At 36.2% G+C, this 22,037-nt stretch overlaps 1 protein-coding gene across 3 annotated transcripts in view; it reads left to right on the plus strand.

The window, feature by feature from the left end:
* Positions 1 to 6,351: 6,351 nt before the first annotated feature.
* The window catches only part of Fndc3a (fibronectin type III domain containing 3A), a 158,540-nt gene continuing 142,854 nt past the window's right edge, over positions 6,352 to 22,037 (plus strand). The window contains exon 1 of one of the 3 annotated variants that reach the window (XM_040281536.2): positions 6,352 to 6,477. The gene's annotated coding sequence lies outside the window, so the exon portion shown is untranslated. Of the gene's footprint in view, positions 6,478 to 7,172; positions 7,314 to 7,706; positions 7,846 to 22,037 lie in introns of those variants that run through there. The other 2 variants (XM_013360742.4, XM_040281535.2) reach the window with 2 other exon arrangements.

Below are 22,037 nucleotides of genomic sequence, written 5' to 3' on the forward strand. Positions count from 1 at the left end.
GTTCTGGAGGTGCAAAATCAAGGAGTTTCATGTGGTGGTGGCATTCTTGCCAGGTAGAATTCCTAGGTGGTTCGGGGCATCCCATAGCAAGAGATAGAGAGCATTTGTGTATATGTGTGGTTTTGGTCTCTCTCATTCATACAGATCACCAGGATTCAGTCATGTGGGCTCCATCTTGATGAGTTTATCTAATTCTTAGAACCTCCCAAAGGCCTCATTTCTATTTATTTCAAAATCAGATTAAGTTTTCATCCTCTTACTACCTTACGATGGACGTAAACTCCAGAATGAGTTTTGAGGGGGCAAAACAAGTATATAATTAAATGCATCATTACGATGTACATAGTGGTTTGGGAGCTGAAGACAATAGCAATAGGATGTTGTACCCAAGAAACCTCATCTTGGTAGAAGCATCTGTGTCCTTTAGTCAGGGGTTGGTAGCCTCAGCACAGGCGCAGATGCACAGCAGTGGGGAAGCTTTGTTGGCTTTGGAAGCAGTAGGAGAAAACACTTCCATGACCCAGGGGATGAAGATAGTAAATGTCATGGAGTGTCACAGAAGACTAATTCTTAGAGTGCACCTGTGCAAATCTCTGGGGATCTTAGAATCATCTGGAAGAAATTTGACTGTGGATGACAAAGAGTGTGAGACTTGTACTCTTTGAGACTTGTACTCTATTTTTACTCTTAGTCAGCTATAGTTTGGGAAAATGGGCTACATTTAAATTTCTAATTTTGTAGGCCATTAGCTTCTCTAAATTGAAGCTCAATGTTTATTTGGTAAAGTTGTCTTTCATTATTTTAATGTAAGGGTTTCTTCAGTCTCTTTCAGTAATGAAAACTATTTGTAGTAATTAATTTTAGCTTTGTCTTTTAACATTGATCGTACTGGGTTTATATCTTATATGTAAAGATAAAAGAATATCAAAATTCAGAAGTGCTTTGATTTAGAAAAACTTTACAGATAAAATTTTGATATAAGAAATAAAATTTGTATTTCAACTTATTCCTTTAAGTCTTTAATTTTATAATTTCCCTAGTTTTTCCATACTATACATCTCTGTCCTTATTTAAGAGATGCCTGTCTCATGTCTACATTATATTAAAAAATAACAAAAATAAGTTATTGTATAAAGATATTTGTGCTTACTACCATGCATAGTTAGTTGATTTGTCTGGTAGTTTTAAAGTGAAATTTTTGTTTAAATGTTTGGATCTGAATATTGAAGAAAAGCTTTCTTTTTTCTTTCTTTTTTTTAGAAAAAAAAGATTTATTTCTAGTATTAAAAAAGGCCTGATTAATGTAAAACTAGAATAATACAAAAGAGTGAAAAAACCAACTGAAACATGAATTTTTAAGTTTCCTTGATAGAAAACATGTCATTATTCAACTCCGAATGTTTTGTTCAATCAAATTGCTGAGTTTTCTTAAGTTTGGCAAATTACAACTGACTTTAGATTATTTGAATCTTCATTTCCTAATTCATTTAAATTTTGTATTTTTTAGATTAAAATCTCATTGTTATCTTGGTAAAGTTTTGCTCTAGTTTTGAAATTTGCTTTTTCATTTAAAGAGGAAAAAGCCAGATAGTTCGAGAATAGTTTTTTTTTAAATCCCAAGTCATCTTCTGCCTTATTATCCTTATAGATGCTTATCTCCTTCTTCTGTCTTTAAAATTGATTCATATGTCATCTGGTTATGCTGGATAATGATCGTGATGTGTTCAACCCCAAGGCTTCTTATAAGAGTCTCCTAAAGCTGTACAAAACATCAAAGAGCTGTTGACAGTCCCAAAGACAGACATAGAAACTTTATTTTTTCAGCCTAGTGAAAATCCTTATAATCTGTCTATTATTGTATAGCCCCTTCAATAGGAAAGCTATTCAATAAGTCCTGGCTAGCAACCAGATAAGTCTTTCCCCTTTTTGCAAGTGAGACTGTCCCCTGTAGAATACTATGAAACCATATCATTAACTATTTGGATAGTTAGGATTGGACTATTAGGATTATCATTTTGTGATTAAGGAATTCCTGGTCTCTTTTAGTTTCTCTAAAAAGAAGAAACAATATAAAAAATTTGAACTATAGATGAAAAATTTTTTCAAACAACTCAGTCAATTCTATTTTAATTCTATGACACAGAGTTAAAAAAACCATCTTTGCAAAAGTAGACTGTTCTCTGAGCTCATTGCTCTTAGGTACTCAAAGTATGGTCCATGAACTGCCACTATCAGAATCGCTTAGAGTACTTATAAAATTTAGATTCCTGAATCCCAATCAGTGGGTGGGGAGAGGCATGAGTTGGAATCATTCATTATCTCTTAAACAATCACCCAGGGTGATTTTTATTTATGTCAAAGTTTAAAAACTGCTTCTGTAGGCCAGAGTTACATTTTTAGTTTAGGAAGTCACTTTCCTTGTGGCACTGTGAATTGAATTCAGTGCCTCACACATGCTAAGCAAGCACTCTACTACTGAACTATACCTCAGCCTTAGGAAATCACTTTAATGAATTGTCTTAGTTTTGAAATAGAGATAAGGCTTCCAAGGCTATTCTGGATAAAAATGAGGACAGAAAACAAAGAAACAAATTGCTTTGAGTAATAAAGTTGTCCCTCCAAAACCTGTCCCTCTTTCCCCACATCATAACATACTCCTCAGAGACAGATAAAAGCTTTGTTGGCTTTAACTGGTGTACCTCCAAGTCAACTGGTTCTTCCTCTTCTAGCCTTGCACCCCAAAAGAGTGTCAATGGTAATAGTGTTCTCTCTGGCTATTATCAGGACCCTCAATTTTGCTTAGAGAATTTAGTCAACACAACTCTCCCACTTCAATCTAGTATTCTCGTTTTCTCTTATTCATCAACAAGTCTTTTTTCTTTCAAACTTCTGAAAAGACAAGTCTTCACTTGCTATTTGACTTCTTCATATCCCTCTCTCTCTATCTACCCAAAAAAACCTGTCAAGAAATGTGAAGGGTCTGAGATTTTATACTCCTTGCAAACTACTAACTTCATCTGCCATAGTTTCTTGGATGTTGGCAGAAGGCCTGGGTCTTTGGGGTCAAAGGACTATATCACTCTCAGCATAGCAGAGAGTGTCTTGTCATGTTCAATCAGTTCCCTTGCCTCCTAGGTTTTATGCAAGGCAATGAGGGGTTTAGGCGTCAGCTGAGAAGCCATACACTTAGGAAACTCCAATCTTTCATAACGCTCTGCAAGAGAACTTGCTCCACCTGGATTCCAGAAGGAAATAACGTCTTTATTATAGTGGATGATAAACAAATATATCCTTTATTTTCAAAAGTTGTTTTCCAAACAAAAATAATTAAAAAGATAGTCTAGAATAAATGCTGTTAGTGCATTTGCTAACAAGACATAGAGAAATACAAGAGTCCCGTGGATAATTGTCTCCCAATACATCCCTGCACCTCTCATACAGAAGACTGCTCTCTTGAAAGTGATCAGTAATTTACTAGTTTTATAATCTAACTACCTTCTAGAATCCTGGAATGAAAAATAAAATAGAATCCTGGAATGAACCTTAAAGAACAATATTTAGTCATTCAAAAAATATTATTTGGCATCTTCTATTTGCCAGGAACTATGCAAGCCCCAATGCACATGCTCCTTTGTCCCCATAGGGAGCAACAGACATAGTATTCACACATACCAAGATGTAATTACAAACTGTGGGAAATCTTAAGAAGGAAAGGAACTTGGTGGTAGGAGAATTGACATCAACTAGGGATCTTTAACTTGTCTAAGAGGTCAGAAATGTCCCTTTCAAGCTGAGACCTGAAAGGTGAGTAAGAGATAAGGCAGTTAAAAGGGAGGAGAAGGGTAGGTATAGTGATCCTGCAGCTGTTGGGAATCATTGCACATTTGAGAAACTAAAAGACTAGGGGCTGGGGTTGTAGCTCTGTAGTAGCGCCATGCTTGCCTAGCACATGTGATGCACTGGGTTCAATTCTCAGTACATATAAATAAATAAGTAAATAAATAAATAAATAAATAAATGAACAAACAAATGAACAAAATAAAGGTAGAGTCCATCTACAACTAAAAAAAAAAAAAAAAAAAATTTGAAAAAAAAATCCAGAAAGTCTTCTGTCCAGGAAGTAAGGGGAGAGTGATATGAATGAGGTTGCCAAATGTTTTATAGACCACTTTAAGAACTCTAGTCTTATTCTAGAACAATGAGAAGCTGTTTAAGGGTTTCATATAAAAAGTAACATAGTCCTACTTGCATTTTAAAATAAGCATTTTGGCTGCAAAGTACAAAGTGAATGAAGAGGCCCAGGTTATATGGCAGTTAGACCAAATTAGAGTGGTGGTGATGGAAAGAAGTGGACTTATTAGACAGACTCTGGAGATAAAATTTCTGGAGGCTGGTGCTGCAAAAAAAAAAAAAAAACTGAGAATGAAGGTGAGGGGGACACCAGGAATGACTGATAGATGTTTGATTTGAACAATTAAATACATAAGGGAAAAGGAAAACAAGAAGGGTTCATGAACTCAGTCCAAACCTTGTAATTCTGAGACATCAGGTGGACATGTCGATGAAGCAGTTGCTATCAGATTTGGAATTTAGGAGAAGAGACTGGAGCAGAGACCCTACATGGAAATCACTGGTATATAGATGGTAACTAAAGCTCTGGGTGTGGGTGATACTTTGTGAACTAAGAGATCATAATGAAAACAGAAAAGAACCTAAAATTGAATTCCAAGATTCTCTTTAATAGCTAGGGAGAAGAACAGGAATCCACAAAAGAATTAGAGAAACAGTGCCCAGAAGAGTAGGAGGAAAACTAAGAAAATACATGCCAAAGGAAGAAGAAATGTACAAGGAAGAATAGTGGTCAACGTATTGAGTATTGTTGAGAATTCAAGAAAGATGAGGGTTGAAATAAGGAGTTTGAAGTACTGAGAAGAGAAGCAACTTGTCCTAAATCAACATAAATCCTTGTCCCTCCCTGTGTTCTCAAAGAACTCATCTGGGGCCCAGGCTGGGGTAATACATTAGTGTGTGTTTCATTCTTTCTACAAAAGATAAATTCCCATGTTCACTTGGCTTGCTCCACCTTACAGCATTGTATATCATACTACAATCTCGAGGTCAACTTCAATGGTATTTTTTTAATTATATGCCTTTAATCTCCTTCAATATAGTTGTTCTTTCTTGCTCTTCCTATCATGTAGGTATGCTCCAAACATTTTTTAAAATATTAGTATTTATTTAGTTTTAATTTTTTTTTTTTTAGTTTTCGATGGACCTTTTTTTTTTTTTTTTAATGCGGTGCTGAGAATTGAACCCAGTGCCTCACACATGCTAGACAAGTGCTCTACCACTAAGCTACAACCCCAGCCCCCAAAATATTGGTATTTCTAATGTCATTTCTTGAACGCTGTGCTCAACCAAGTAGTCAGAATCTTGAGGGGTGAATTGTACAATTCTGCATTTTTAAAAAGCTCTTCAGAAGTAGGAAGCTTTGGAAATTACTAGCTTAAGTTTGGAAACCACTAGCTAAGCCTCAGATCATACAAAGCTAGGCAGCTATATGGAGAAGCTACCCAACTCACCCACACTCTACTACATCCTTATATTAAGACAGACAGTTATACTTCAGTTATTCCATGATCAGCTTTCCAGCAATTTTGTCTGGAAGAGGGCCAAATCTAGAAGTTAAGAAAAAGAAACATCTCTGTCAGGGAAAGAACTTTTGATAATGAACAGCAATGAAAATATCTCAAGATACCATATTTGATTCAGAGTCACTCGGTTATTTACTGATGGGAAGAAAAGAAACCTCTCATTAGCTGGCTGTAGATATAAATATCCAATCAATCATCACCCGGAGCCATAGAGAAAAGCAGCAGAGAAAGAAGAAAAAGAGTAAAAAATAAACAGTCAAGTACAAAGAATGAGAGGATGGATCAAAGTGGATAAATAGGGAGATGAGGAAATGAGAAGAAGTGACAGATATTAGAAAAGGTGATGAGAACGTTTCAAAGGGGGGGGGGAAAGCAATGAAGTAGGGATTCTTTATCCCTCTGCAATCCCCCCACCCCCAGATGTTAACGTATGGCCAGGGTTTCACACAAGATGATCATCAGTCTCCAACAAAGGATTTCATTAACCACGGCATGCGTTGAGGATGCAGTGAATACGTACATTTTTAACAGATTTCTGTAAATTTTTTTTTTAAGATTGACATTTTCAATGGAGGCACAATTAATATATTTAAATAAAGCCAGTCGTGGAGCTTGGTTTCATCCGTCACCACTCCTGAAAGGAGGGTGCCTGGGGTAGGACTCCGGGTCCCAAAGGCTGCCCCCTCCCCAGCCTTCCGGTGGAAACTGCAGAAGTAAGCACCGCCAGCCGGCCCTTAGGCATTATTGCAGCGCCCCCCATTGCTTGAGGTTTAAGGAAATCGCTGCCGCGTTCACTTGTCTTCGTGCGGTGGTAAAAATTAAGGTAATGGGTTTCCATGAGATTTGGCTGGCTAAGAGACCAAGAAACCAACCCTTTTATTGTCAACTGAAGTAAATCTGTAAATATTTGGGGCGGGAGGGGGGCTCTCGAGATCCCAGGCTCTAGATGTTCGGGACTGGGAAGCTCCGAGCCCACTTCGGTTGGCTTCCTAGTCCTTGGGGGAGTGTCTCTAAGAGCACCTGCCAGCGTTAAGTTCTGGCGTTTTCGGAAAGGAGCCGACACCGTGCGTCTCAGGGAGCTTTTAAAAAATGTGTACTGCGACTTGAGTGTGTGACCCTGGGAACGTCAATTAACTCCACGTTTCCTGAGTGGGGCTCGAGCCCGGCCGCGGCAGAGGCTACCACCAGCCAGGCGCAGCCGGGCCTCGGGAGAGCCCGGGGCCGGGAAGGCGGCGGCGCTCGGACGCCACACGCCGCGGGCCCCTGTGGGGATTCGCACTGGGGGAGTGCTCTGGACGCGGACGCGGGCTGGGGCTCGGGGTCCCGGCCGGCCGGGGGCGCCGTCGGCGGAGCTCGCGCAGCCGCACTGAGCACATCGACTCCGACTCCTCCTCCCGGTTCCGTAGTAAGCATGGCGGCGGCGGCGTTCGTGGTCCCTCGGGTGAAACAGAAAGCGGGAGCTACGCGGAGAGGGAGCGAAGAGCGGGGCTGAGGCGGCGCCGTCACTATCGGAAAACAACCTCAACAGTCAGCGCGCCAGCGGCCGCGGCGGCCCCAGAGAGCTAGCTCTGCCACTGAGGCAAAGAGAACGATCAGGAACCCGAAGAAGAGGCGACAGGGGAGCCGCCTTCCTCCGCCTCAGAGCGGCGCGACTCGGAGGTGAGAGCGCGGGCACTCCCTCCGCGAAGGCGGGCGACCCCGACCCTTCCCTGCCTGTCTCGCCCCGGAGCAGGCGCCGCGGAAACCGTTAGGCTGCGGCTGAGGGCCAGGGCGCCAGCGGGGCTCGGCCCGTCGAGGGGCCCGGCCGCCCCACCCCATCCCGGGCGCGCGCTGCGCAGAGGGGAGCGGGCGGGGCTCGGGACCCATCGACTTGCCCCGCACCTGCCGGAGCCGAGTCTCTCCCGGACGCGCTCGCGGGGGCGCGGCCGCCCTCCCCTGCGTCCCCCGCCCCCTCTCCGGCGGCCCGCGGCGAGCTTTGCCGCTCCGGAGGACAGGGGGCGGGCGCGCAGCCTTCGGGAAGGGATCACCCTGCGCCTGCAGCGCCTGCGGCTTTGGCTGCCCAACAGCCGCGGAACTTAAACGCTTTTCAGAAGAGCTTTCCCCCCGCTCCCCTGGGGGTTAAAACCTTGAAAACCCGCCCTTGTTTGATCTCGTTTGGCTGCTGCCTGTACCTGGCGGCTCCTCTCCCCAGGTGAGTTAACCACCTGTTCAGTCGGGAGGTGGACCGGAGGCTGCAGTCCTCGCTCTGTTTAACAGCCTGGATCTTTGAACTTTTGACACGGCTTTGCGTTAGGTAAAGGAAGATGAAACAAATAATCTCGACGTCAAATTGCAAGCAGAACGGTGGATGTTATTAATAAGTGTGGTTGTTAATCCTTTTATTAAACTGTTAGCTTTAAAACAGCCTTGAGATATTTGGGGTGGGGGGTGTGACGATTGCTGGATGTGCTAGGGATCGAGAATTAGAGAGATTCTTTTGAGATTTTATGTAAATTCCTTTGGACACCTTTGTGGCTGACCATCTATTAAGATTAACAGACTGGGAAGGTTTTCGTTTTCTTTTTTACAGCGCAATTCTGATTATGTGTTCACCGTGGACTTTTAAAACTGAGCCTCATAATTTTGCTTCTTACTGTGGTCTGTATTTTTAGTTCTTGAAACCAAAGTGTGTGTGTGTGTGTGTGTGTGTGTGTGTGTGTGCGCGCGCGCGCGCGCATTATAAGAATGAACTCTTTCTGTAGTATTTTATCATATGCTTTTACCAGCACAAGTACTAAACATATGCCACTCAGGAGTTGGAGCCATATGTTAGGCAGAAATAAATTGAGTTTTGTGGCTCTGATCTTGTGTTTGGATAAATATTTAGTTTTTGTGTGTTTGCTAAATCTGTAATTTTTACCATCTAGTCAGTTTTGTTTAAACTACCTTAAAATGTTAAAGAGAAATGAGTCCCTTGCTGCCTTAATATTTTCTTTTTTGAATTAATTTTTCTCGAGTAATGAGTTAAAGTGCCCACTGAGACAGATAATGGGCCTACCAGAAAGCAATGGTAAATATTTTTAACACATTTTTATAAAATATAAACTAAAATTTTATTTTTAGCATTTTAACCCATTGGTAATTCTTGCTATCACTAATAACATCCATTGTGGGAAGAAGGGAGGGTTGATGACTTGACAGGAAAACAATCTTGTTAAAATTTCTATGTTAAAATTTTCAGCACTGTTACATTAAATTTTACTGTTTTCTTCCCAGTTTTCTATGTGTAGGTCAAGTGGAAATTTTTTATCCCAGACTGGCTACCGTTAGCCACTTGTATGCTTCTATATTAATTCCCCTTTTTTTCCTTTTGTCTGAATCCTCCAAATCATGGAATGTTCAGGAAAAATCATAAACTCCTGGTTAACACTCAACTCAGTCAAGCATAATTAAAAGGGTGGTTTGCTTCTTCCAAAATTAATGATATGCATTAGGAAAAAAAAACAGATTTTTTTGATGCCATTTGTGTCGTCACTTTTTCTCTTCATGTGATTGAGAGCTGATTTATTTTACCATGCATTCAACGATCCCTTTTACTTATTAAATTTTCTACCATATAATATTAAGCGTATTTTATTATTGATTAAGAAAAAATTTCTTCCTTTTCCCTGGCCAGGCAGGTGAAGGGTTGAGAGATTCTGGAAAAAAGGGGGGGGGGCGGGCGGGGGGGGGGGCTGGAAGAGGGAATGCATAATTAATAAGCATAATGATTTTTTGTTAGTTACTTAGGCAAAGGACATTTAATTTATAATTTAGTATAGATGCACAGGTAATAATATTGTTTATTTTAAATTATTTGGGGTTTTAAAATGTCTATATATCCAAGGCTTGTGCATGTGATATTTTGCCTATATTTTAAAAATATTGGTGATGTAGTTTTGCAATGCATTTACTATAATTTGATGTAACCAAAACAGGCTTTTTTAAAAAAATAAAACATTCTGGGTGCATTTTTTCCATGCAGATGCTTCTAGATTGTATCTTAGAGATGAAGGATATGCACATGATTTCCAAATTTATTTCCAGGTAATAGAAAGATAAGTGATTAGTGGGGTTTTCATTTGTTTGTTTTTGGTTTTCTTTTCAGCAATCTCTAATAGACTTCAAATAAATACACAGTATTGTAAGTCCAGAGATTTAGAATACTTTGTGTGTCTATTCCATTGAGCACAACTTGTTAAAAAAATTAGTGACCATTAGTGTTGAAAGGCAAATTTTGTTCTTTTACATGTATTTGCGAGTTTTTATAATATTCTTAATACCTTGGTCTTTATTTCAGAATATTTTTCAATAGTCTCTTTTTATGTATTAATTCTTAATCTTCTATCTTTCTGCTAATATGATTTTGCTTGTCTTTAATATTTACTTTCCAAGTTCGCAGTGTAGCCTCTGGTCTGCCATCAGGTTCCATATAGATGTCATCTTTTGATGTTTTCCATTACTTATCACCCATTACAAGTCCTCAGACTATTTTTTCTCCAAGATAGAAGAGTACACTTGGGAGATGGTATATGCCCAGAGGATAATGAAATATTATCAAATGCAAAAGCAGTGTAATATGTGCCTACAAGTAATTACAAACGAATTGGGGATACTAGGCTTACACAGGAGACCATTAGCAAAAGCTATACAATAGTACTATTTAAGTGTGTGATACCAATTGTAATTTAAAGCACAGTGAGAGCTAGAACAATCCTGGCATTTGGAGGAAGTCAAACTTGAAACTTAGGAAGGATTTATATATCAAAGGAAATGTCATTTCAAAAGAGGTTGACAAGAGTTGGAAGTAGTAGCAAGGAGACCAGCTTGAGAACACCTAAGAAAAAGTATTAGGAGAAAGAAAGGTTAGGTAGAGATTTTAACTAAGCCCCAGGCTGTGGTTAAAAAGTAGGAAGGACTGGCAAGACAGTTGGCTGTATCATTAGGAACCATTCAATGAAAGAATTATGCACTGGGAGCAGTGGCACATGCCTGTAACCCCAGCAGTTCAGGAGGCTAAGACAGGAGGATCGTGAGTTCAAATCCAGCCTCAGCAATGGCAAGGTGCTAAGCAACTCAGACCCTGCCTCTAAATAAATACAAAAAGGGCTGGGGATGTGGCTCAGTGGTTGAGTGCCCCTGAGTTCAGTCCCTGGTACCAAAAAAAAAAAAAGAATTATGCATCCTGTTTGGCACATTAATAGTTAAGGCTTCATTGTATAGTGGGTAGCTTATATGTGTTTGTTTATATAGCTTAAGTCAAAGGTTAGCAGACTTTTTGTAGAGTACTAGATGATTAAAGCCCTATAAGACATTTATAGTCTCTGTGGAATATTCTTGTTTGTTTGTTTGCTTAACTCAGGGGCCACATATCTGTGAGCTGGATTTGGCTATTGGACCTGGTTTGCTGACCGCTAGCTAATAATTGGCTAGGTTATTATCCATATAGCACATACTATGAAGTATCTTGTTTTATCTACATGGTTGTTTGGTGTGTTTCATAACTATTATTTATATATTTTTCTTTATGGTGTACTAAAAGTAAAGAAAATAATGCTAAAATAAATAGTACTGTAATTGTTAATTTGTGGCCAAACTTCTGGCAAGGACCTAAAATAGGTCTCAGAACTGGGAAGTGAAAAAAGAAAAAAGCCTTTGAGCCAGGCCTTACAGCAGTGAAAATAGCTACCCAGTGATTTCATAGAATTTGTATAAGGTTAAGTATATCAATTGACTGTGATGGTTTTACATTTTTTAAAACTAAACTGGAATTTCAGAAACCTTGCCTAGGGTACTGGTGGACTATAAGTGTACTGGTGGCCTGTAAATGATAATAGAGGAACAGGTAGTAGGGAATCTAGTTTTTATAAGTAGTCTAGGATGACTTAGTAATTACTAAGAACAAACCGTTGGAAATCCTGTATTAACTCCAAGAAGAGTCACTATGTGGGACGGTGTAATAATTGATATTTACTTTGATGAGCTTGAATCATGAAGAAAAGTTATATTGTGTTATATACAGATTAAGACAAAGAAAGAAGACCTAGCCCCTTTTAAAAATATTTCCATTAAAATTATTTTAAGATAAGCTATGGTGATTTAAAGGATAAGTATTGGTTATTTGAAAATTCATTTACATGAAACATATCTTTGAAATTTCTAAATGTGTAGAGTGTGTTTCTAAGGCAGTGCTGTTCTCTCAACCTCCTGTTTCCTTTCCCATTACCAGGTTAGTAGTGGTGCCTCAGGTTATAGCTTCATGAATCAATTGGCTTAGGTTTCTCTATATTGTATCAAGAGATCAAGAATATAGCATAAGAGCATTCTTTCATTCAGCAGCATTAGTAAATAGGTTCTGTATATCAGGGTTGATATTCGGTGCTGGGAAAAAAATGGTTTTAGGCGGGGGCTACTTGGATAGAATAGTGTTTTATTTTCCTGTGAAAAACATTAAAACCAGATGAAAATGAAAGACTTAAGTTAATTTTTGTATGTAAGTATCATTTTTTCATTCTTTGTGAATATCTTGAGTTTTAAGGCTATACAAACCCTTTGAAATAAGTTTCAGCCTTCATAAATTGGTACCTAATAAAAATTTGACTTTGTTTTAAGAAGAAATTAATAATGTACTCCCTTCCGCCCCAACTTTTGTCAATTCTTGAAACAGCTTCCCCATTCCTGCTGTTTTCATTTCCTAAGTAGAAGATAAAATGCCTTGGATGATGACTCAAATCTAAATCTGAGTTCCATCTTCACCATTCATTAGCGAATTGGTTTCAGGTTAGATTTTTTAATCTTCATTTTCAATTCTTAAAATAGAGAAAATTAAAACTATCTTGTTTTCCTTACAAATACTGTGAGGACCCAAAGAAATGTTATAAACTATAAAAACATTAAAATACTGTTCATTAATACTACTGGATTGGACAAAAATACAGCCTTTTTTAAAAAAAATAAGGTTAGAAAATCTTACGTCTCAGTTTTATCCTCCTAAGTTCTGTAAACCTACTATGTTTCCACTAAACATTTAAAGTTTTAACTGCTTTCTTGGCAAAGAGAATACATATAAAAACATTCTTGTTAATCTTTCAGTATTGTATATATCCCATGTGCCTCTATTCCTTTTTGCAAAGAAATACTGATCTTCTGTTCCATATAACCTCAGCTGTTCTTTACAAAGTGAGGTTAAAACTGCAAAAAGTGAATTCCTTATGGTTTTCTTTTTTAAAATCCACTTGTTGAGATTTCATTGGATTTTAGGGCCTATGGTTGATAATTTTTAAAATCCTACACAAACCTGCCAGGTACATAGTGGTACTCTGATTTTACAAATGTGATTGTAATTCTGATTTGACTTATTTCTCTTCCTCCCTCAAGTTCTTGAAATCTTTTATATGCTATTTTCTAAAAGTTCAAAAGTATATATACTTTGTAATAAACCTTGACATAAAAGTTATTTAAATTTGATAGATTATATGTATTAATCAGCCTCTATCAGAAATGTTGAAAAGAGTTGTTTTGTTTTCCTTCTTAAGAATCCACATTTTAATACATATTTGAACAGAATGGTTTTTTAAAAGTTACATTATTCCTTCACTGTCTGTTTCCCCCGTGAGGGGTTACTTTAATTGATTTATGTATATAGTCATCTTCAGTAAACCGGCAGCCACAGAATTTGGAAGGGAAAAATCTTCCTACTGGAGGATCCATACAGATGTTTCGTAAGTACATTTGAAAGCATAGTTAAGACTTCACTTTAAAAAATATCTTTAAAGTATTTGAAAATACTTTAAGAGTAACTTTAAAAGTTATTACAGGTTGAGCATCCCTAATCTAAAAATACAAAATCTCTCATGGAGTGCCATGATAATGCCACAAGTGGAAAATTCCACACCTGACTTCATGTGATGGGTTGTAGTTAAAATGCAGGAGCACTAAAAATATTGTATAAAATCACTTTCAGGCTAGGTATATAAGGTGTATTTGAAACATAAATGAATTTTGTGCTTAGAGGTGTGTTTCATCCTCGAGATACCTCATTGAATAGTATATGCAGATGTTCCAAAATCTGAAATTGAAACACTTATGGTCCCAAGCGTTTTGGGAAAGGGATATTCAACTTGTATATTATAGAATTTGCTTTACAAAACATCATATACAACTCTTTGTTTAAGATCTAGTTTGTAGTCATTTCATTTTCCTCAACATAAGTTTTTCTTAAGATTTGTCTAAAAAAGAAAAGTGAAAATTTATAATTTATGATTAAACTCTCTGGATTGTTTGGATTGAATGAGCCATTCTCAATTATGTCTTTGTTCATAAAATTTAATTTTTTCCCACAAAACATTTTCATTAGCAATTATACATTTTTTTTACATTTCAGTGTAATATTTCGACGTACGTACCTTTTGTTTCTTTAGTAACTCTTAAAACCAGCTGCTTCTACTACTATAGATAAGTATTCTTTAAAAGTACTATTGTATGCTGACATTAATTTTTTGTTTATTACTTAAACCTTACAAAAATTGGCCTGTGTGTAGTAGAGTAGTTTTTGGTTAAAAATAATGGGCAATTTTCTTTTCCTTCAACCCATCTTTTAATGTGCTTCCTAATGTTTCAGAAACATAAATTTATTCAAATCATTTCTAAATTTTAGAAATTAAGATAATATCACTGTTTCTGCTGCATCAATTAAAATCTCTCTTGTCTTCTTGAGAGTTCATCCTCTTTTAATATGCTATGACTATATCACCATTCCCCATGACTTCCCAACTTCATAATGTAGTATAAAGAGCATACATTTTTGCTGTTGGCAAAGACAGGCTTCTTCCTGGCTGCATATAAACATGATACTTTACCTCTTTGAGCCTTTATTTTTTCATTTTACAGTGGAGTAATGATAGTACCTATTTCTTAGAATATATTGTTACAAGGATTAAGAGAGAACCCAGTTAAAAAGGCAAATACAGTGATTGCCATAGGCTATTTATATCTAGAACTTAAACAGACATACCTAATCGTTATTATCTGGGTATCCTATTTTCATCATTTGTCTGTTATTTATTGAAAACTTTAAATGTCCAGATACTTAGAATATGAATGCCACAAAAATGAATGTCTTACTCCCTTCTCTTTAGAAATTCACAGATTAGGATAAGAGAAAAAGACATGTAAATAAATACATATTTTTAAATAATTAAAAAATAAATAGAAAATTTCTCTTGTCTTCTTTTTCCATGTGTGAATGCTACCTTTAATACTGAATGCTGTGTATTGCACATATTATACACAGAATATCATAATTGTGTATCATTATGTAGTGTGTGTGTATATCTATATCTATCTATCTATATATTTTTTAACTTGTCTGACTCAGCTATTAGAACATGAACTACTTGGATTTGAACATTACTGCTGGGGTTGGCAGTTCTTAAACAAAGAGCAAATAGTAATATTTCAGGCATTGTAGGCAATATGGGCTCTCATATGTACTTAGATGAGCTACAAGAGCACAAAACCAGCCATAGATAGATTACAAACAATGAGTATGACTGTATTCTTTTGTTGTTGTTGTTGTTGTTGTTAGCTGTAGATTATTTTATTTATTTTTATGTGGTGCTGAGGATCAAACCTGGTGCCTCACATGTGTAAGGCAAGCGCTCTACCACTGAGCTACAGCCCCAGCCCTGGTGTGAACGTATTCTAATTAAGCTTTATTTACAGAAATAGGCAACAAACCAGATTTGACCCACAGGCCTTAGTTTGCTGACTCTTGAAATGCTGTATACCAATGCAACTGAAGTAGATACTATTATCACCATTTTAAAAATGAGAAAACTGAAGCACATTAAATAACATGCCAAAGATCATACAACTAGTTGGTGAACAATCTGGAATTTGAACCCAGGCATTCTGATTCCAGAGCCTGGACTTGTGATTGGTAAATCATATAGGTTCTAATATGTTGACTCTAGGAGTGTAATGATGATTCTGTATCAGGAAACATTAGTGTAATTTACTATGTTAATAGATTTAAGGGCAAACTATAATTTCTCTTTGGTGCTAAAAATATCATTTCTAAAATTAAACTGTCAGTTCTAGTAACTCTTAAAGAAATAACCTTACAAAGATTATTTGCCAGAAATCTATATGCACTCTAATAGTGAAATATTAGAAGCACTTCTGTTGAAAGATAGGAATATAACATTGGTCCAGAGATCTTAGCTAGTACATTAATAAACCTGAAAAATAATTAACCTTTATAAAATAGGAGAGAAATGTGCCACCATTATTATTTATAGTTGGTATGACTGCTAACTTAGATAATATAAGATAATCAGCTAAAAATTATTACATTTAAAAAATATTTTAGTTAAATGACTAGCCATAAAGTAAACATTAGTATCTCATATACCAGTAGTAACAAACTATGAAATATATTAAGAAAAAGCAGCCTAAGTTACAGAATACTTAAGGAACGCATTAGTAACTATATGAAGAAGCAAGAAGGTTTGAATGGATAGAGGAATATTAAGTTCCCTAATGTGACTGCTTAATAGTATAAAAATGGCAATTTACACTAGATTAGTCCATAAAGTCAATATAGTTCTAATTATAAATGCAATGGGTTTTTAAAAATGGAATTTTCCAAACAATGGTTCAAGATTGAAAGGGGGAAATGTACCAGAATGGCAAGCTAAATTTCAAAAAGAAGTGTTAACAAAAGGAAGTGTATCCACTGAAGGTCAAAACATTATTGTAAAATGCATTTATTAAAATAATAATTTGGAATAGTGATAAGCATGTTAATCATAGGAGAAGATTCACAGATAAGAAGAAATATATGATAAATGGTTGAGTAATGGAAACACTATTCTATAAACGGTATGGAAAAATTGGCCCATCCAGTTGGAGTAAAGATAGTTAAGTAACCACTTCATGGCAGTCTCAAAACTAATTTCCAAATGAACTAAATGTCTCTTAAAACAAAAACAAAATGGTGAAAGTTTTAGAAGTATATCTAAAAATTTTGAGATGATGGCCTTTTCAAGTGAGACATTAAACTTAGATAACAGTTTAAAATGCAGTCAAGAGACTAGGATAAAATATTTGACATGTAATAGACAAAATTAATAAATTTAGAGCTTATAAGATTTGCCTAAAAATCAATATGAAAATGACAACCTTGTAGAAAATGGGAAAGAATGTGATCAGTACATTCACAGAAATAGGAAAAAAAAAATATATATATATATATACTGTAAAACTTTAAAGAGATGCTCATCCACACCAGTAAATTAAAACATCAATAAGACTATTTTTAAAAATGAAGATAAATCATATATTAAAAAAGACACTGACCAATGTATGTGATTTTATTTATCTAACAACTACTGCCAGAAAACTTGATACAAAGCACAGTAAAAAGTCTGAAAGGTTACATATCATAGTTGGTGGCTATAGAAAAAGAGCTTGAATTTGGAGGCAGCAAAAAGTTGAAAGTAATGTTGATATGTGCATTTCAAAGTATAAGCAGGTTGTGATGTAACAAATGTGATAACAAAAGATATGACGATTTGACTTTGGTGATTTTGATTGGTCCATACCTTTTAATTGGATGGCCTTGGTTTATGTCTAATTTTCTTGTGTAATTTTTAAAAAAATGTTTATTTTTTACTTGCAGTTGGACACAATACCTTTATTTTACTTATTCATTTTTATATGGTGCTGAGGATTAAACCCAGGGCCTCATACATGCTAGGTGAGCGAGCGCTCTACCGCTGAGCCACAACTCCAGCCCTTTTTGTGTAATTTTTTTTTTTAAGAGAGAGAGGGGGAGAGAGAGAATTTTTTTAATATTTATTTTTCAGTTTTCGGTGGACACAACATCTTTATTTTATTTTATGTGGTGCTGAGGATCGAACCCAGCACCCTGTACATGCCAGGTGAGCATGTTATCTCTTGAGCCACATCCCCAGCCCCTGTGTAATTTTTAATAGCACCTCTTCTTACTTGTAGAACCTTTCCAGATGGCATCTAAAGTCATTAGTGCTTTTAGAAATAAGAATTTCGGATCTGAAACTGTGATAAAGTAGGATAAAGAAGTGAGAATTTCTTAGTGATTCATAATCTTTATAAACATATCTGCCAACCCAGACAATGTTGTTGCACTTTATTTTCTAAGTTTCTATTATAAAAGCATTTTTCGTTTTTAATGTATAAAATTGTGGGACCAGGGAGGTAACTCAGTAGAGTGTTTGCCTAGTATGTGCAAGGTTGTGTGTTCAGTCCCCAGCACTACCAAAAAGAAATTGTGATTACCAATATAGGTTTGTTTTCCATATGCCTGGATATTTTGATTTCCCTCCTGCTACTATCAGAAATCAATCTTCCTTCCTTCCTTCCTTCCTTCCTTCCTTCCTTCCTTCCTTCCTTCCTTCCTTCCTTCCTTCCTTCCTCCCTCCCTCCCTTTCTCCCTCCCTCCCTCCCTCCACCCCCCAAGGCTTTGCACATTCAAGGCAAGTGCTCTGTCTCTAATAGAGGTACACCTGCAGCCCTAGAACCTAGAATTTTAAGAAAGTTGGGATTGAAGAAGTCAACAGCTTGAGAGGAAGACACAGAAAAGAGAAGGAATATGTTTTAAAAATAAGATGGAGGTGCTGGGGATGTGGCTCAAGCGGTAGCGTGCTTGCCTGGCATGCGTGCGGCCCGGGTTCGATCCTCAGCACCACACACCAACAAAGATGTTGTGTCCGCCGAGAACTAATATAAATAAATAAATATTAAAAATTCTCTCTCCTCTCTTACTCTCTCTTTAAAAAAAAAAAATAATAAGATGGAGTCTAGCCATAATTAAGCTCACCTATAATCCTGGCTACTCCAGAGTCTGGGGCAGGAGGATCAAAAGTATGAGACCAGCATAGGTAATTTAGCAAGCTCTGTTTCAAAATAAAAAATATTTTTGCTTTTTACCACTATCTATATGCTATGGGTGTGTGGCTTAAGTGTGTGTGGTAGAGCCACTGTGTTTGGTCACCAGTACTGCAAAAAATAATAAATAAACAAATAAATAAATAAATAAAATGGTGAAGATGGTTGTGTTTAGAAGCAACAATTTTTTTTTAAACCCAGGCATTTATAAACAAAGAGTTTTAAACAAAGAATTTGGTTGACTCAGAAAGGACTGAGTTCTAAAAACATGTCTTCCCATTGAAAATAAAGTCTTTCTTGATTTTCTTATGGTAGAATTCTCTATTTGTAGTTTTGATGAAGGAAACAGTGCAGATTTTACATAGGAATTCAAACCCTGTTACTTGAACTTAACTATCAAAGTGGTAATGTGGCCAGAAAATATTTAGAAACTCTTGGTTTACTCTTAAGTCCAAAGTCACTCTCATAGGTATAGTCAAGAATTTGAAATTTTAAGACTGAAGTGAACAGTCTTTAATATAAAATAGTACTTCTAGAAAGGGCAATAAAATATTTGAGGTGAAAATAGAATTGCCTCAGGTATAATTAACTTTGACACTAATGGTAATCCAAGTGCTCCAGACACAAGACACTACAGCTGTATATGGGATTTAAGATGTCATTTTTTAAAAAATCAGTTGTTCTTATGTGCACACTATTAATTTTTTAATGGATTGGGGTTGATTTGAAGCAACAAGAGTTCTCTTATTTTCATAGTTTCCTGAGTAGAAGTATCTTTGTTATGTATTTTCCATTAGCAGTTCTTTTGGAATGTATTTGAACCAGATTTTCATCTTAATAACTATTACAGTGTGATTTCTTAGTGATGGATCAAGGGCCATACCCTGTGAATACCTAATTAAATTATATAATGTTTAATGCATTAGGTAATATTATAATAAGTTTGCTAATAACCTATATAAACTAGTATTTTCCTTATAAGAATATGATTATATATACTTCCTTGTATTAGGTTAAACCTTATGAAGTAAAGTTATTTTAAAGTTTTTGACCTTAAATGGCAATTTTATATGGTTTAGCCTATTATGAAACTATGATAGTCTCTGTCCTATGTAAAAATATTATTTTACATATCACAAAAATACATCGTAAGCTATTTAAATAGTATAAATTCATATATAGCACATGACTGATGAAATATCACCGTACAAGTAAAATTGGATATCTATTTCTAAAGGGATAAAAGTAGTAAATCAAAAATATTTACTGCAGATATGCATCATTGTACACTATAGTGTTACACAACTTTCACCAAAAACTAAATTGAATTTGAGGATGATGAAACTAAAAGATAGTAATTTACAATTAAAAACCCTGTAGTAATTTATAAGAAAAAGCTATCAGGCTTGAAATTGTCAGGCAGTTGAAGACACCACAACAACTAGTACCAATTAAAGAAAGCATTGATGATAGATTTACAGATAAAAATGTATTCTTCCCCACAAATTGTAGGAATCCCATCTGTGTTTCATACCACTTAGTCTTAGTATAATCCTGAATTAGTGGCTTTAATAAATGCTGGAATTATATGTATTTATGTTTGTGGATGACACATTGAAATAAGAACTCATTCTGCAGGTTTCTAGTAAGTAACCCAAGGTCTTACACAGAAATAAAAGCTAAGGAATTGTGTGTCATTTTCTTAAAATAAATAACTTTGGTTTTTCTTTTAGTTCTGGGCATATCTAGAGCACACTGACTTTAAGTGGTGAACTATGGATCAATTTTTTATTTATTTTTTACTCTTTTTTAAAATTTATTTTTATTGGTCCATTATAATTATACATAATAGTGGGATTCATTATGCCATGTTTGTACATGCACATAAAATAACTTGATCAATCTCATTTAATGTCTTCGTCTTCCCTTTCATCCTCTCTCCCCCAAATCACTTACTCGTAACTATGCTGATCTCCCTTCTATTATTATTACAATTTTAATTTACTATAATTTTATGTATATAATTGTATATATACATGCATGTATGTGTATGTATACATAACATAAAAGCAGGATTTGCAGATGGACATCACAAATGTGCTTCCTCTTGCCCTCCCCTCCTCCTTCCCTCTGTGGATTATACTTTTTTAAAAACTCATAGAGGTCATAATGAGTGAAATTATCTAGACACAGAAAGACAAGTATCACACTTTCTATGTGGAAAATAGAAAGAAAAACAGAAGGTAACCTGAAGAGGGACTACTAGGGAAAAGGAAGGGGAAGAGTAAAGTGGGAAGAGGAGTAGATGGTAACAAAACATGTTATATGCATATATGGAAATGTCACAGTGAAACCCATTAATTTATCCAGTAATATGTGCTACTAATTATAATAATTTTAAAAATCATACTTTTAAATCATAGCCATTTGGATCCTGCTTTGGATAAATATTTTCACCTTTGTATAGTCCATTGGATACATTATAGATTAAGAGTAGCAAATTTAGGTCCCTTGTCAAGAAGGAATAAAAGAAGCTGAATTTACTTTTCTGCCAGATCAAAAAAACTAGATGAAGTACAGGGAACAGTAGCACTGAGACAATAGGCATTGAGCAACAGAAGAGGGAAAACAAGGCACGCCCTATGATTGGCTTAGCTTCTTGGAGAAAGTTACCAGGGCATAACACAGGGAGGGAAACCCAGATAAGTTTTGGCAGACTGCCTGATTTGAAGAAACAATGCTAGTATTCCCAGGAATCCAAGGGACTAGAGTTTACAGAGGAGAGAGCTGCAAAGAAAAAGAACTTCAGAGATACAGTGAAGGGTTTCTCTTAAGCATTCAGCAAAGTATTGGTAAATGTATACATTTATATTGGGAAAGAGCCACCAAACTGGATTGTACAGAACATATCCAAGTTCATGTAGAGCCAGAAAAAGTGCCTCTTCCCACCACTCACAGAAACCTCATTGACACAGCCTTTGGTAAAGTATTCTGAAGATTGTTTTTTGCTTTAGAGGTGGAAAGAAATTAATCCTAGACTAAAAGCAACTCTGGGCCTGCATAAACAAGACCCAGAATGATCAAACTGTTTCCTCATTGAACCACATCTCAGAACAAAGCTCTAAATTATTTGTAAGAATAAAAAAGTACATAGCAGTCCACAAGGTAAAATTCACGTCTGACATTCAATAAAATTACTAAGTCTGCAAAGAAGTAGGAAAATACCAACCATAATTAGGAGAAAACTCGACACTCAAAACAGTCCCACAGATGATGAATTTAATGGGCATTAAAACAGTTATGACTATTGGAAAGTCTGAACATTTTAAGTAGAGCTCGATCCTAGATTAAAATTATAGTGTAGGAGGTAAGACACGCTGGATGGAATTAATGGCATGTTAAGACATCGCTGAAGAAAAGGTTAGTGGACATGAA

Source organism: Ictidomys tridecemlineatus, chromosome 6 (assembly GCF_052094955.1).
Source record: "Ictidomys tridecemlineatus isolate mIctTri1 chromosome 6, mIctTri1.hap1, whole genome shotgun sequence".
Taxonomy (NCBI): Eukaryota; Metazoa; Chordata; class Mammalia; order Rodentia; family Sciuridae; genus Ictidomys; species Ictidomys tridecemlineatus.